The sequence below is a fragment of the Abramis brama genome, assembly GCF_963993115.1.
Source record: "Abramis brama genome assembly, chromosome: 19".
In the NCBI taxonomy this organism is placed as follows: Eukaryota; Metazoa; Chordata; class Actinopteri; order Cypriniformes; family Leuciscidae; genus Abramis; species Abramis brama.
The window spans coordinates 13,266,247-13,285,096 of record NC_139981.1 but is presented as its reverse complement, the minus strand read 5'-3'; positions in this window follow the sequence as shown (position 1 = coordinate 13,285,096).

Genomic DNA, 18,850 nt, shown 5'->3' with positions numbered 1-18,850 from the left:
GACTATATCTTGCAATGTGACCTTGTATCTGAAAATGTGACTATCTCACAATTGTGACCTTGCGTATCTTGCAATTCTCAGCAGCTTTCTTTCTCAAAACTGTGACTTTATAGTTAAAAATGTGTCTTTAAACCTCAAAATATGATTTTATATATGTTGCAATGGCAACTTTCTCATAACTGTGACTTTATATCTCGTAATGTGATTTTAGATCTCAAAATGTGATATTTTATCACATTGGCAATTTTGTTTCTTGTACCAGTGACTATATATCATGCAGTGTAACTTTTATCTCAAAATGTGATTTTATATTTAAATGCTTAAACTATAGTCACTTAAGGAAATAAGGAAATCATGGAGATCCTACTGTATACAGACTAGACTTTAGCTGCAGGTGTTGAAATGATTAATAAAAGCAGGAAAGCTATGGTAGTTGCTCTGTGATGCCTTTGTCAGTTTGGTTGCTTTATTGCCAAGGGTTTGTTTTATCTGGCTTTTAATCACATTTCCACAAGTACTCAAAACAATTAAACTGGCGTCTGGGTTCATTAGCTCCACTGAGCTGCTTTCTTAAACAGCTGACATGCTCTCTCTGAGCCCTAGACGCCTTAACTGCTAACAATGACATATTTGGGCCGCTTTCTTCCAGTTGCTTCATATTGCATGTTTCTGTGTGGCAGATGAACAAAGAAAAATGTCAATTTGCAGCCCTCTCGACCAAAAGATCTCATGCTACAAATAGCTTTTAACATTTGGGCCAGAATGAATCAAACATGACAGTTATGCTGATTAATTTTGATAGTTTCCTCTGGAGCTCCAGAGAAGGAGTTTCATACACAGGGATCTGGAACGCAGAGTCCGCTGATGGACGGTAATCAAAATTTTGACAACACTATGATGGAACATTTGACTTCATCACAGCTGTGGTGATAGAAGTGAAATGATATGAATTGTAGAAAGAAAAGCTACATATTTATCATATGATGTTCATTTGAAGCTCTTGATCGGTTTTGTTTTGATAATATTTTTACTGCTGGTCACTGTTCTGTTTTGGATGCTGGTCTTCATTTTGGTTTTCCCAACAACTAAGCTTCTTAACTAAATTATTCAGCTGTTAATCAGCAGTTTTGTTGACCATCAAAAACCGGACTGGTCTAAACATGGGGAAACCTGTTTCTGCCTCAGAATAAAAAAGAAATGATAATAAAAGGGTCTTGTGACTTTCTCTCGCAATTGTGACTTTATATCTCGAAATATGACTTTACATCTTGCAACATGTTTTTATATATCACAATTGTGAATATGTCTCGCAAAGTGACAATGGGCCCTATTTTAACGTTCTGAAACGCAAGTATCAAGCGCAAAACGCAAGTAACTTTGTGGGCGGGTCTTGGGCGCTGTTGCTATTATACCGGCGGGATAAATGACTCTTGCGCCCAACGCAAATCTAAAATGGGTTGGTCTGAAGTAGCTTCATTATTCATAGGTGTGGTTTGGGCGTAACGCGAAATAAACCAATCAGAGCGTCATCTCACATTCCCTTTAAGAGCAGGCGCGCTTGTTATATAGCGGATTCCTATTATAACGGCGGATTTGCCAGGCGCACGCCAGGAGCGGTTCACAGCCGAGGAGACCGACGTTCTCGTCAGGGACGTTGGGGATGGAGAAACCCACCCAAATTAACTTCGGTTAAAAAGGCGTATGATAATTTGGGTAAATGTGTAAGCTAGATGTATGCTTTTATAATAATCTATCTATCTATCTATCTATCTATCTATAACTGTTACTGCATAATGTTACAACTTTTGGTAACACTTTCCATTTGTTAACATTAGTTAACTTGAGCTAACAATAAAACTACTTCTAAAGCATTTATTAATATTTTATCTTTTAACATTTATCAGATGTAAGATTTATCAGTTAATATTATTTAATGGACATGAACTAACAATGAACAGCTGTGTTTTTATTAACTAACATTAACAACGATTAATAAATACTGTAACAAATGTATTGCTCATTGTTAGTTATTGTTAGTTCATCCATTAAGAAACATTAACCTAGTGTAAAGTGTTATTTATATATATTTTTAATTCTTTTATTTTTGTTGCACTCTAAGGCTAAAACTTCTTCTGCATGCAGGATAAAGTCAAAAAAGTCTCTGCCTATGTTTGTGTGTATATGAGAGGAATATTATGACACAGCAGCATGGATTTGCCTCCCGGAGACTCGCGATCGAGCAGGAAATGAAGGTTCAGTCATATTCTTCAGTGCTGAAGAGGACAGACAGGAAGAGAGCTGATCTGGTGATCACAGATATCTTTATCAGACGATCACAGTGCTGCTTGGGTATTTTTTGTTCTCGGCTCATGGTTATAATTAGACCTGTACGGGTGCATGTCATCCAGTATAACCTCTCCACATCTTTCACATATAAGGACGTTATCAATAGGGACAGAAGTAGCAGGGACAACAACTGAACTATGGAGTTTCCGTGGAGTAAATCAATCTTCTGTGCTTTTTACGTGTGCTCAAGACCTTGGGAACATTCCAGTGTTACTTCCCTCAGTGACATCATCACCTCACAAAGTAGCTCTGTTTAGTTATCAGGGTCCGTGCACGCATAGACGCATTCATTGCAAACACAATGAAATGAAATCTGCGCTGGCCTATATTGTGTTGTGATTGCAGACAATGCAGGTGAGGGTTAATTCGATCTACCAGCTACCCAAAAATCTCAAAGTCTGGTGGCCATTCCACTCGGCCTGATGCTTTGTGTGATTATGGGTCAGGGTTGAAGGATCTGCGTCCCCACAAAGCACTAAACGCACTGACGGCTGCTGACAGGCTGAGGAATTCCAGAGTACCACAGTGTCTGAGAAAGACATTGCCACGTCCCATGTAGCCAAGATAAACTATTTTCACTTGCAACCTCTTTGAAAAGAAGAAAAACAACAGAAAAAGCTCTTTGACAGATCATTTCTAACTCCTACGCATAGCTTTTGCTTCCATGGATAATGGGAGGTTACTGGATTTACCTCAGCAATTCAGAGCAACATAAAAAGAATAAAACTAAATGAGGGTTTATCACAGTGCATGAAGGTTATCGTACTGGGCGCAGTGAGCAAAGTATAATTTAATGACAGCAGGATGCAAGTCGTTCTGTTTGTGGATGAAACAAAACAATGAAACAAGACAATAGAAAGAGCTTGATTCTCACATCAACTGAAGTTTGGAAAATGTGAGGACATAATTGCAATTTTGGTCATTCCATGTTATATAAAACTAAGTCTATTGTTTCTTTAGACATCCTTTAGTGTGAAGACTAAGCACAATGAGTGAACTGTGATCATTTACGGAGTTTGTTTGCTCACACTTTAAACCAACAGAAATTATAATTTTCAATAAATTAAAATAATAAAAGGATAATTTTTCTATAATTTACAATAATAAAAGTATTATTATATTATAAAAAAGTATATTATATTATTAAAATAAATAGATGGATTCCAAAGTTTTAGTTCACAAGAATTCATAAGAATTTAGAATTAACAATAATTATTCTAATTTATAAGGGTTTTGATCAAAATGTTTGAAAAATAAAACAATAATTTATGCAATTGGACTTTTGACTCAAAACCTAATAGTTACTTGACACTTCGCCTATTTGACAACTATCCAAAATCGCACAATGTCTGAGTTCTACATTTGAATTTACTTTGCGATTGTTAAAAAGTATGCTTTGTATATGAATGTTACTACATCTGCCATGTTGTTACTGTCACATGACCTACCAGTTTCAGATGCATCGCTTCACTTCCATTCATAACTCCCCTCCCGTGGCCTCATGGGATAGTAACGTCATATGCACACTTCAGAATCTCGGCTGAAGTAGTAGGTCATCCGGGGCCTTTTTGCCTACTGCTTTTTGAATACTATCTACTCGGACCTTCTACTCTTTTGACATATACTGTTTTTTACATACTATAAGGAAGTATTTGATTTCAGATGCAGCTCTGGTTTCTCCTACATGTTTTTCCCCCCTCTACAACAGTTTCACATGCTGGAAGGCAGAGCAGAAGGGAGAGCACTACAGAACAAAATGGCTCAGGGTAGACTTACAATCTCCTTACACTTGCATAACCACATACTGTCACCCAAATTTTCACAGAAATTAGTCAAGGTGCTTAGTTACTGGAGAGCTGAGAGAAAGGAAGAAAAAAGAGAGCCTCTTAATGAGAACATGTGCTATGTGAGTGAAAACTCATGTGTTACTATGGAGCATTGTTTCTAAACAGTGTGATTACAGTCTAGAGGACAGCTGCAAACCAGTCATGTCACTGTAAAGAGGTGAAATACACCATGATCCCATGTCTTATGTAAGCGCTCTTTTGTCAGGGCTTTTAACCAGGGGGCACTTGTGTTTGTGTGTGTTTGACTACTTGTGAGGAGGGGTCAGGAGAGACCAGCATCATGTGTAACAGTTCTGGCTGCAGACCAGCTCTTTCAAACACCACATGTGTAGACAATAATTGGGTCCAGGCCTTTCAGTTGTAAGGTCTGGAGCTGCTTGCAATCATGAAAGCAAAAGGTGAAGAGTATGATGTGATCCCACCCTTCGTCTCACAAATCAAATTTATATAACATATAAAATAATAAAACAAAAAATAAAATATAATTTTTTTAATAAAAGTTAAACATTCTGGGAAACACTTTACAATAAGGTTCAGTTCATTAGTGTTCACCCCATGTTGTAAATGATAACCTTTGACAACGTTTTACTCTGAGCGGTTTCAGAGTTTCGTCAACATTTTCAATGCAAAAATGAATCTGCATTGGTCAAAGTTGTAATCAGTAATTCCGAAATCGTGTGAACGCACCTTTAGTTATAGAGTGCAACAATTGGGGTCCAGATGCAAAAACTTCTCCATAAGGAAACAATAACTTATAAACCTTTAAAGACGGACCTACTGTTAATCCATGGTATTTGCTTGCTTCTGCTGAAGCCGTCAGCCCTCATTATTTCAGCTTATTTTTTAAATAATCGTGTTTAACAGTGGAATTCCTGGTGAAAACTACATTACCCATGATGCTGTACAGAAAATTACACCAGTCAGAGAGTCAAAAAAGCAACTCCTGCCAAAATAGCTCTTTAGCTCCACCCACTCCCATGAAGCACTGCGTAATCGAGTCGATCTCCCTACGCTCTCAAAATGCTATATTGCAATGCTATATTTATTTGCAATAAACGTAAAATATATTAATATGTATAATCAACGTTCGTAAATGAGTAGTTTTTAATTTGATTATGCTGTTTGCAATGCTTCATGGGATTGTAGTTCTTTCCCTCACTAAAAGAGTTAAATACACAGTCTTGTACCTTTGTCTTTTTGTCTTTTTTGTTTCAAAAACTTCAAATCAAAGTTTGTAGTGTTTTGATTCACCTCGTAGCTGATTGGCTTGGTTCATGGCTTATAACTCTTTAACAAAGACTATTTTATCATTTTCCCCTATGGGATAAATAAATGGGGGAAAAAAACTGGTCATAACAGTCTACTCATGCCATCTAGATGAAATGGCACTATACTTTCATGTCTCGTGTATCACTCTGTAGACTCGCTCCTTTGATTGAAACACACCTGGCACACAGTTATCTTTACTTTTCATTGTCAATAGTGTATAAATGCATGAAGCACATCTCAAGTCACTTTCAAACCAAGCAGCTTTCTATTGGCCAGTGCGGAATCGTTCTAAAAAAAAATTAAACCTGTTGCGAAATTTGTGTGGAGAAATCTTTCACCCTCACATGAAATTCCCAATATCGTCGATTCCAACTGAAATGACTGAATTTCACCAGCAGAAATTTGTTAAACAATGGGGATTGTGACCGCACCAAGTGCGCTGAATCCATGTGATCAACCCATTGCAAAATCTGCTTGGGGAAATCCTTCATCCTCTCGTGAAATTGTCAATTGCATGGATTCCTATTGAAATTAGGTTGCCTGCAAAATTTTTTCAAAATGTGACCACAGCTTTTGTCTTGTTTCTGGGCGTATTGTGTTGTACATTGTGGACTATTGCTTCATAATTGAAGCTTTAAAATATGGTAAGATAAGATCCTTATCTTAGGCTCTTCTAACATGTGATGTTCACTTTTTCCTGTAAAAGTATTAATATGCTTCCCAACAAAGATGGAAAGACAAACTACATTTGTATCATTTGCAGATTTTACCACGCAAACTGCACTCCAACTCTAAACTGTTTTAATACTTTGGCTTAAAAGCAACTCTGGAACAAATCTTATTATTAAATTACTACCACCTTTAGAGCTGGTTGAGGAGCATTTGGCTTGTAGTGTTCAGGGATAAATGTTTTGAAAAATCTCTTCCGCAGCAGGTAAGGATTAGTTATGTAACCTAAAATGGGAAGGTGCTCATATGACATTTCTTCCTAAATCCAATTCAAATTAGATAATATACATGTCAATGAGTTTGTATTGCATTGTGAAAAACTACAGTCAATATTTACCTTTCAGGATTTTTTTATTTTTATTTCCATCTACCTAGTATCTATTTAATGAGACACCAATGACGTCATCTGCCTTGCTTTAGGTTACTGTGAGTGGAGCCACAAAGCGTAACTTAGCTGAAGCTCTATAAATCTGCTTTGGGGCTCATTGCGAGTTGATGTGATTGATGGTCTGTGTGTGAATACTAAAAAGTGAAAATGGTGGCATGCTGAGAGAGCGCTACACAGAATAGGGTGAATGGAGTGTGTGTGCTGTGTGCATGCTTATGTGTGTATCCTAAGGCTTGCTGGTGTTCTGTGTCTTCCAAACAAGAGTTAAGCTCTGACTATCTGCCCTCACTGCCAATGAGTCAAAGCACAGGCTCAGAGAAAGCATTAGCCACGCCTCCAAAGCCACAAATGATTGCACACAGCTGTTTGCAAATACACCTTCACGTTGTGGTATAGAGCAATGAAAGCTCTTTGTTAAGTCCGTTGATCCCTGCTGGCCCCTAAATCTGGTCTGTGGGGGGTCTTGTGGAGTTTTCTGCGCCACAAATATACGTTTCGCCCACAAAATGTGAATACCAACTGGATCGAACATTAGCTGCTGTTTTAGCAATGGCATTCACAAAATATGACTATAAAATTGACTGAACTGTATGTGTTATCTTAGGAGTTTCCACTCTTTCCGCTCCACTACTTTAGTCAGATGAATGGCATTAATCCAAAGTGCTTTGTATTGTTTTTGGATTTTCTCTGCTGACACAGTAAAAAAACAGTAATTGTTTTATTGGAACATAATTTTTCCCATTAAAACAGACATGAAGCCTGACACACATTTTGGATGAGCATGAGTTTGTTTATGACCCTTGAGATTATCTTTGGAGAATAAAACAGCTTTTTATACTTTCTCATGATCAGCATAAAGAGCAGTACTATAATTCTCGGGAACAATAACTTCTTTCTTTTCACTTACAAATACAGCATTTGTTTATTGATTCTCTTCAAATTTGCTGAATGAATGCTAAAGCACATTTGTGTTTTCCTCCAAAGCTGCGTTCAAGCCCTGTCAGAATGATCGTCTTTGTGGGTTGAGTGCAGCCACCAACATCATAAAGTTATAATTACTAGTGGGGAAACTCTTTAGAACCAGATTTTCTGATTTATAGGTGTCAAAAATAATAAGTTGTTATACAGTTTAGATTATTAGTAGTTAGACTTTGGTCACTTCCTTTGCTCTGTATTTTGTAAGGCTAAAATTCTCTTTTGGAAATTTAAAAACAGATAAATAAAATGAACTGACCAACACATCTATTTTATTTCCAAAATCACTTGAATGCACATCGTGCTGCAACGTCTGAAGAGAAAGGACCATATCATTTTTTAAATTTGGCTACTTTTATTGTCAGATAAATTACATAACATTACTGTGGACATTTTATTATTGTTCTGTTTTTGTTCCATTTTATACTCAAATTACGGTATAAAATCTATGCACAAAAATGGTACTAAAATAAAAGGAACTATACTTGAACTGTTAATTGTACACAATATTGTACAAATATTTTTTTTTAAATGTATATTATATTATATTATATTATATTATATTATATTATATTATATTATATTATATTATATTATATTATATTATACAGTTTAGTTTATTAGTAGTTGGACTTTGGTCACTTCATTTGCTCTGTATTTTGTAAGGCTAAAATTCTGTTTTGGAAATTTAAAAACAGATAAATAAAATGAATTGACCAACACATCTATTTTATTTCCAAAATTATATTATATTATATTATATTATATTATATTATATTATATTATATTATATTATATTATATTATATTATATTATATTATATTATATTATATTATATTATATTATATTGTTAGTATATGGCCATAGGAAAAAACAGAGGTACTAGAAAAGTAACATTAAAATATAATCAAAATACATCAACATCTCAATTTAGGGAGACTTGTCTAAAACCATTATATGCACTGGACATTGTGGATCCAACCAGGTCACACCCAGAGAACAAATATACAGTCCATTAACACAGGCTTCCTCAGAAATCCTCCCCTGACTGCAGATCAGCTGACTATATTCAGCCTAAAACATCAGAGTTCAGACAGGAGTCACTGCTGCACAGAGGGGCTGATGAGCAATGAGAGGAGGAGAGCTGAAGCGTAAAAAGAACAGATCAAATATACTTTTACTGTGTAATGTCAATTATAAGACATGTGAGTTGCATCACTGAATGCGTCCAAACCATTTAACTGTAACCAGAAAGCTGTCCTCCAAACTTCCCCTTTCCCAAGTAAGCCATTTGACCATAAGCTATGTTTCACAGCTGAAATCTCAAAGGAGAGATGGGATGGAGAGATCAGATAGGACATTTGAGTTGAAGCACAACGGTTTCTCTCCCACTCACTTCCCTCTTTGACCTCTCCACCCTCTCTGCATTAATCATCAACACACATCCAGAGCACAACGGCCCCAGTTCAGTCTCAAAACACCCTGATCAACACAACTTTTAAATGCATTTCATTTAGTGTTGAGGTGATTTATAGATTTTCATACTTTACGTTTTGTCAAACAGATGTAAAAAAAAAAAAGTGAGATTTACGGTAAAAAAAAACAGTAGCTGTGGTTGCCAAAACGTTACCGTAAAAAACATGGTAGCAAAATTTTAGGTTTTACAGATTTATTGTAAATTTCCAGTAAAAACGTATTTCAGTAACTGATATAATGTTAATATACCAAAGTATTGAAGTACTAATATTTGTTTTGTAACTTTGTAATACACTGACAACCACCAAAAACAGGTAGTGCTGAGAAAGTCACATGATGAATCAAAGCTCATCACAAGCCACAATGCAATCTGATATTTATATATTTAATATAACTAATTAATTTCTGACTAGCAAGTAACACATAATACATGGTTTATGGCTGTATACAAAAAAACAGGAAATGGAAGGGTTTATCATCACAATTTGTCATATTGCTTAAAGCTAACAACCTCAATTGGCATTTGACTTTGTTTTTTTTTGTAACATGGCCTTCAATTTTAGCTTTTTTAAAACTCTAAATCCTAGCCTAAGCCTCTCACGATTCTCCAAATGCAATTTGGTTTCAGGGTCTTATTCTATTTGCCACATCTATAATTGTATTCATTGGTGTTGCCTTGCCCAGATCCGGTATTTATTTAACATGTCTGTGCGGGAGAGGAACAGCAGCCGTTATCTCCAGTGATAATAGCACTGTGACATAAGAGGAACCGTTGGTGTGGGCCCATGTCGTGTTTTGGAGAAAAGAAGGCAGAGGGGAAAAAGAACAGATCGGAGTTAACAACATGGAAAAGCAATGCAGAACCGGCTGTGACCAGATTTGTCGTCAGAGTGATAAATGCAATAAACAAGGAAAGCATTATATATTTCATATAGGCTACATACACTCACAACATTATGCTAACATGCTTTAGATGCTAATTTAATGCAGAGATATTTATGCATAGATTTACATAACTTAAAAAATACTGTGTACACACACATACACAAACACATGCACACACACACACACACACGCACACACACAAACACGTGTATTGGCAGATAAATTCATATTTTTAGTTTTTTTTAAGTTTTTTCATTTATGTCAGAATTTCATTTTGATTTATAATTTTATTTTGATTTAAAAAAAAATATTTAAACAATAATTTCAGAACATTATTTCTGCAATTGTGCCTTTAAGCCGCCTGTGCAGCATTAAATCTATGATGGTATGGATCACATTCAATGATCAATGTGTTTACTTGGTATCTATGTTCAAATATTTTTGTATTCACTGCCATTACTTTGCCATTTGATGAGGAAAAAAAGTCACATGACTGAAACAAATGAATATGCCACTTCACACGCAACTACTGTGCCACCTTTACAGGGTAAAGATGACATGATCTGTTCCGTGACAGATGGGTTTGGATCAACTGCTCAGATTTAGAGAAAACATATGTAAATTGATATAAAATCGATAAAAATTCTATTTAAACAATTTGTAGCCATCTTTTCCAGTTCATCTTGAGCTAGGTACAGCTTTTTGCCTTGGCAGAATACTCAATCAGTGAATTTAGTACAATTTAGAAAATGACCAGCAGTCAACTGTTTTTTTCCAATAAGAATGTCTAAGGTTATGCTGTATGGAATGAGTTATGTAATTGCTGGAAACAGCCAAGAAAATTACGTCAGCATATGGAAACCTCAACTATATTCCCTGCATGGTCTATCCATTTCATCGCATGTGAAAATATTAATCAATGGCTTTGATTTTACCCACTATTCAGTTTGATCAGTAGCTTATGGCATTTTCAAATAAATACAACATGGTATCAAACTGTGTAAGTGTGTTCAAAAACATTTTGAGGGGTCACAGACATGCACATAGACAAGGAAATGATAAAGACTGTCAGCACTGTTATTTTAGACAATATTTCAGTCCTGATTCACATCCAAAATTTGCAGGAAACTCACTGTTTCTGTGTAATGATGACAGTAAATTGTCTGTCACGCATGAACTGCCTCCCCTTTTTTGCGTCTCGTGTGAATGTGCGAGGCCTGTGCAATGGCTTATGACAGGGATCCAAGCACGTTCTCAATGAGATAAATCTGCAATTGCATTTTCCACTTATCTGCCTTATCTCATGGAGCCATCCCTACCTCCTTCACCCATTTGTGTGCACAGTTTCAGCTCTTTTAAATGGGTGATTCATTGGGATACTGCATTTTACAGTTATTTTCACCTTATCATCTCCTAAACCACCAGTCCAACCACAGTTTTCTGGTGTAGAATTTAGCCGTTAGCATAATATAATATATTATTGTATTAATTATTGTATGTAATAAATATATTGCTATTTTTCTTAATAGCATATATATATGTATATATATATGTGTGTAAGGGATAATGTAGGGGTCTTTGGTCTTGAAATTAGCTAATGATTAATAAAATGCAGCTCATATCTGTTGCTTTGTCGACGTGAACTATAAATTTGCATATAGTGCGGGAATTGAAAATCGGATTTATAGTCCCTCCCCTAACAAATCTATAGCGAGGCGGTTGTTATAGCGAATGACAACCCCGACAGGCTGAACTGGACCCCGACGCGAAGCGGACATTTTTTATTATTATCAATGAGGAAAACACTTTTTCGACTGCTTTATATTTTTGTGGAAACCGTGATACATTTCTCCCCCAGGATTCATTGATGAATATAAAGTTCAAAAGAACATAATTTATTTGAAATAGACACCATTTGTAACAATATAAATGTCTTTACGTCTAATAAGTTTGCTCATAATTTAAGCATATTTTCTAATCAGTGCACGCATATATATGTGTGATAAGTTGCATCATGGATTCCAATGTATTTATACAAGCTAGAGTAGGCAATTTTGGAGAGGCTAGTAGTCGCAAGCTTTGAAAGCATAAGATCCCACCCTGGCTTCAAAGCGCTCTCCAAAGCCACGCTTCCTCCAAAACACATGAATGCAAAGCGTCACAAGAGGGCGTGTTAAATTTCCTCATATCATGTCTCAAAGCACAAAAAATTACAACAATAAAGAACTTAAAGAGCTATAACTTGTACCACCTGACTGCTGTAGATTAATTTTGGCATTTATGTATGTTGCAAAAATCCGAGTCTGAGGACGTAAACAATTACGGTAGGCTAATTATGAAATGGCGTGGACGCAGCAGAAGCTCATTGTTTTGGTTCAGGAGGAACTGTAAAGTGTCTGTTGTTTGTTTGCGGCACTCAGTCTGTGACTGTGAGGTATGCAAATACATAGGAAGGACATCAGGGGCCGTATATATGAACCTTTATCAATCACACTTATTAATAAGTCTAAGAATAAGACAATTATGTCATTCTTAGATTTCTGACACACTTAGGCTTTATACATATGACCCCAGGTCCGAATGCAATGATTGGACAAACATTTTTTGGTCCTGAGACTTCCACAGAAGATATATGTAATATATATATATACAGTATTGACCACTTCTGTTATTGATTTCTATCAGGATGTGAAGAGAGTTTCAACCAGCATAACAAAAGTGGTTATGAAAAATATTGCCTAAGAAAAGTCTGCATAATAGCCTACTCTTTATTAAATGTATAAGTTGCATGGGGAAAGGATGTAAAAGATATTTGATATTTTATCCAAATTATTCACCATCACTCCCACATGACCGAATGGCCAGTGTTTATAGACTGTGGACATCATGAGATGTTGTGAGAGGGAGGTTGGATTGTTTGCAGTGAATAAGTTGCAGTGTTGTAGACAATCTAATCCTCCATCCTGTAGTCTCAAAGTCAATATTTCCATCTCCTCTCATCTACTTGGCTAGTCTCCCCAGAGCTCAACTCATTATATTCTAATTATCAGCGATCAGCGTTTCGCCCCTTCGGCATGAAAGACACAATTATTAAAAGATCACTATTTTTCCAAGATCCACGTCATTGGAGGTGGAAGATTAGTCGACATTGGAGCACAGACTGTTTAATTCAAGTGTGAACGTGGCCATGTGTGAATAATCTGATATTAATTCCGAGAGAATGTGATCTTTTCTTCTCTTTCATTTGGAAGGATTTGCACAGTTCAAGTTTGTTATTGTTTAATTTTGAGCAAACAATAAAAAATACTGTTGAAATTTCCACAGATGTCTTCTGCTGAGGACACCGTAAGGGCTGCAGCTGTAATAGATACAACAGCTGGGCTAAATTGCTGGGGGGAAAAAACAGTTAGAGTCACATTAACGTTTATTGTGTGCTCCTGGAATTTATCTGCCTTCATTCTTTTTGGTGTGTATTTATGACATCATATCCTTGAGAGAGATGGTCCCATACCCTCTGTGTTTTTGAGTGCACATGAACCCTTCTGACAGAATCTCTGTCCCCATGGAGACTCGAAAGGGTCATGCAGTGGAACAATTGACTAGTGCATCTGCATCATGACAGCTGGGCTAACCCCATTAGTATTCAATTCAAGGCCTGGTCAATACAACCACTTTCCTAGAGAGACACGCATTCAACTCAAGCATGTTGTCACGGATCAAGTCCATCTATCATGGTGTCCTTGGTCCTGACCATCCCTAGACCATCAAACATTTACCAGTCTGGTTCAAAGGCTGTGTGGTGCAAATATTGTAAGAATGAGAGATAAAAATGATAAAGTTGTTCTGAGTCTGAGACCACAAGTGACAATTTTGTTTTCTATTTTAAATTTTTCTAACTTGATTTTTTTTTTTAAATCACAACAAATTATAGGCCTATTATCTGCATTGCAATTGGAGTTAAAAAATGTATATATTTTAAACATTTCTTAGTATTTGTTATGTCCACCTTTTGCTTTATCAGCAACAGTTCAAACAGTTGATGTCACAAATTTGCTCATTTCATTTATTCATTAACCATTTCAGTCGTATCCGACTCTTGGTGATTCGTGGTGATTTGGTCTGTTCATCATATAAAGCGATCCAGTCTCTTAAGAAAATTTGGACTAAACTGTTGATTCATTCGTTTTAAGATCTCATAATGGACTTTTTGAAGTGACAAAGTGGTAGTTGCGTGGACTGTCAATGGAGGGACATAAATCTCTCAGATTTCATTTAAAATATCTTCATTTGTGTTTCGAAGATGAACGAAAGTCTTACGGACATGAGGGTGAGTAATTGATGACACTTTTTTCATTTTTTGGGGAACCTTTTAAGTTATACGTCATAAAGAACTGACATGCCCTGTGTGCAAGGTGAATGTTTAACCTGTTCTGACCCAGTGCTCAGTGATGAAGCAGTGCAGCGATCATAGAATCACAGTGACCCAAGACAGACATGCCAAGTGATCCCAGCTTTGTGCCAGGTTAATAACACTGGAGTGATCAAAACAAGGCCAAGTCCCGCCTCCTCCATCCCTCTCTTTTCAGCCCCTCTCCTTCTCTCTCTCTTTCTTGTTCGTCTGTCCACTGCCTCCCAGGCTGTCTGTCTCCAATAGTGATGTGCTGGGAACAATGGTGAACTCTTTGTACCATGAAGTGCTCTGGAGGCAGGGCTGCATGAAAGAGTGCTTTCAATAAAAAAGCCTTTTAAAAAGGAAGGGAGATATTTTTTTCAGCTAAAATATTGCAGTTTGATTGCATTCATGTTCAAGTAACAAGTTTGTCATGTGTCATTATGGAAATAACTGAGATAGTAGGTAGCTAACAACATCAACTCCTTTTCAGCTGAGCTCAGCTGTGACCTTTAGGATGAATGTCCAATGACCAAGCTCCCTCATACATATTACATCAGATTATTAAGTGAGTTTGGCTGCTAGATGCTGACAATAGAGAGCTGGCCACAAATCACTTTTAAATGCAGGCCGGTCAAGGTTTTCAGACCTGGATGGCAAGTATTGTCACCCAGGCAGTCTTTGAATGAGTTACATGTATTTATCTGACTTCTGAGGCCCAAACATTCGGTTAACTGCCAACTTCTTTGAAACTTTTTTTCAGGTGAGATGCCTCTATGCACCTATATATATATATATATATATATATATATATATATATATATATATATATATATATATATATTAGCAAAATATCACAAGTTTGTCTGCCAGTAAAACAACCGACCTCTCTCATAATGTATGCTGAACTTGTAGTTGGCGATAGGTGAATTCTTTGTTATAAGTGAGTCATTGAATAGTCCCCGCAAGCAATTCGTCAAAAAGTTGTTTGTTCAGTTTGTTAAAGAATCATTCAATGAATGGCGTGTATATATTCATTAGGTCCAACCAATGACATTCTCCTTTACAGCACGGACTCAAATGCTATTTGCTCGTGCTAGTCGGAAAAGTCACGCACTTCTAAAGGCAGAAGCTGTGAAAGTAGTGCAATATGTATGTGTCATTCACTGTATGCAGATTAAAGTCAATGAGAGGAGTGATCGATTTCTGTAGAAGCTTCTACTTCAGTGAACAAAAAAATATGAATTAGTTTGTGGAACCGAGTGAACGAGAATGATTAGTTCACCTAAATGTTTTGTTCAAAACAACAAATCATTAACAAAAATGAAAAACTACTACCCAAACTCGCAAAGAAAAAAGCCTAACAACTTCGGCCTACATATCCAACACAGAGCTCATGTAAGCTTAGTGTCTAGCTAAGCTTTTCTTCTTTTTCACCACGTTAATCTGTCAAGTCTCTGAGCAGCTTTCCCCTTTTTATGGACGCAACACAACAGCAGTATTCAGGAGTTGTGATTTAGAGTGTGCTACTTTACTTGGTCCCAGAGTTAAATCTTTAGCGTTTGTCTGTATAGAGGATACTGTGCTACAGGATAAACAGCCGCTTTAAAGCAAGCTGCATTTGAAAGACAGAAACACTGACGCACAGATCTGCAGATGAAGACACTCAGTCAAAACCCTCGCTGTTAACTCAATGCACGACTCTCTAGTGTGCGTTCCCAGTCACCTTAAGCTAACAAGCCATATGTTGTTCTGCAAGTCACAGGAAAAAAAATCTGGAATTTGGTTGTGTCTGTGCTGTTTATGCTATTAGTGTCATAAAGAACGAACTGATTCCATATATAATGGTTCAGATTCCAACAACCTGTAAAGCAATTGAAAACCCTCAATGCACTGCAGCATGAAGTACCACAACATCTGCTGAATATGTATGCTGCATCTACCTACCATACAAACTCTTCAACACCTGCAAAGAAATAACTGCATGCACATTTACAACTTAATATTTCATTCCTTTAATGAAATGTTTCAGCACGCCTCCATTTAAACATTCCAACAGAAAATTGGGCAAAACAAACTTAACAATAGAATTTCAAGTCCTGACGTGACAGCAGTTGTGATACTGTTTTTGTGCTATCGCACATTCTCTGCCCTGAGGTTTAACCTGGCACAGATGCAAGCCTTTCTAATCATTGGTTTGAACTGAAAAAAACTCCCACATTTCAAAATAACATCCTGGTGCAGACAGTGTGATGACAATTTTAGATTCCAAGGACAGTTAACTTCCCTTCTTCCTGGTTTTCCATTGTGCTCTTGTGATAGCAGAGCTCCTAGGGGATGAATGCAACCCCCCCTTTTCTATACCACAAACTCACAATGGCTTAGGAAGAACTTTTACATGCAAGACACAAAGATTACGAGACGCTGTCGTACTTAGTATTGCCGTATTAAGCACACTAACATTAAAAAAAAATTCCATGAAACAATTGTACAAAATATTTTAATCTTTTGCTAATGCATTTATAACATATATATATATATATATAGCTATGTCTTTAACACTTTAGATACTCTGAAATCTACACTTTAGATTTAGATGAAGCCATCCTAGTGTATGACATTCTTATTTCAGACGAATACAATCGGAGTTATATACAAAAAATGTCCTGGCTCTTCCAAGCTTTATAATGGGAGTGAATGGGTGTATGTCTTTGGAAGTCCATCAAAGCGCGTCCATCCATGATTAAAGTGCTCCACGCGTCTCCAGGGGGTTAATAAAGAACTTCTTGTGAAGTGAATCGATGCGTTCATGTAAGAAAAATATCCATATTTAAAACTTTATCGACTAAAATAACTAGCTCCCGGCAGACGGCTGTATGCAAGTCGACTTACGCCAAAAGAGTAACACTTGACGATGTATGACGTAGGTCGTAGGATGTAGGATGTAGGAGTAGCGTAAGCTTTGACACCTCTCGCGGTTCATTCGCGGAAGCTAGTTATTTTCTTACACAAACTCATCGCTTCACTTTTGTGTCCTTAAAATGCTCGTTTTTTGGGGTCGACAGATTATAAAAAACGTATTTCTGGATTTCTTAGCTTGTTTGCTGTACACCTTGTCACATAGCAGCTTTTAGACATTGTTTTGTTTTTTGTTATAAGTCAGAAATGACAAGGAGGCAGCTTCTCGCAATGCAAAGTCAATGGAGACGCCTGTCCGGCGTTGGATGTTGACGTCAATCTGACGTCGGGTTCTGACGTCAACCCGACTTTCATTTCCAACCAAAATGCAACCCCTGCAACCAAAATCATCCCCTGACTGACGTTACTACTTTCTACTCAAGGACCTTGACAGAAATAGTGGAGTAAAAGTCTTTTTGTGTTTATTTAAAGTAAAAAGTTTCCAGAAAAAAAATACTCAAGTAAAGTACAGATACTCAAAAAGTGTACTTAAATACAGTACTCAAGTAAATGTACTTTGTTACTGTTCACCTCTAGGTATGACTGTATACATAAAAGCATGTTATCTGAGTGGATTTATTTCTATGTGGACATAAGCCTAGCCCTTTAAGCTCAGATCCCATTGTTTAGTGATGTATCCTTGTCATATAGAGAGAGCCAGGAAAGATCTAAAACAAACAGGACATGTGAACAGAACAAAAATCTGCAGCCTATACATCCTGAGGCATTATGCAATAAACCCAGGACCAATGCACAGCCATCTGGAGAAGATATGTGGCGCTTATTCTGCAAGCAGCCTTGTTTTTGGGTGTTGACAGAGATGATTTTAGATTTTCTAGAAGAGCTTCAAGTGTCTAGGCTGGAATGCCGTGATGACGATGACATTGACTGTTGGCTTTCCAATAAGAAATCTGTTTATCTGCCTGTTTATTTCAAATGAACTAATTTATAAATTAAAGAAAAGAAGGGACTAATTATACCACCACGGAAAGATGAAACAGAACTAATTTATGTAATAGGCCTACCCTTTGTATCATATGCTCCACATTAAGTTTGTGTGTAATAACATCCATCAGTCATTACTGAATGATGTGGTCTACAATTTATAGCTAGGGCAATTTACATCAGTCATAAATAACTGTTGCCATCCACGATATCCTTTCAAGTACTGAATCTTGATTTAATTTAGAAAGTTTTGACTCACCCTGCAATTTTCCTGATCAATCCTGTGTAGTCTGTGTTGAGCTTTATGGAATTCTGGGGTTAATCTAAGGGTAACATATAATATAATTATAAAATGTGGATATAAAAACAAAACATAATCTATTAGTTGACTTGTGAAAGGTACAAAGAGATCAGCCCTATAAAATATGGTACAAATAATCATGAGTTAAGTGTGTGTTTTTCTAGAACAGATGCAACTCGCACAGACAGACAACTAACTACCACCCCCAAGTGGTTACTTGAAAGCACTTTTTTCAGTCAGCAAGATCTTAACGTTCAAGATGTATATAAAAGAGTTTTTTTTAAAAATGCACAAAATACTTCATTGATATTTCTATTTACATTCAATACTAATATATACTA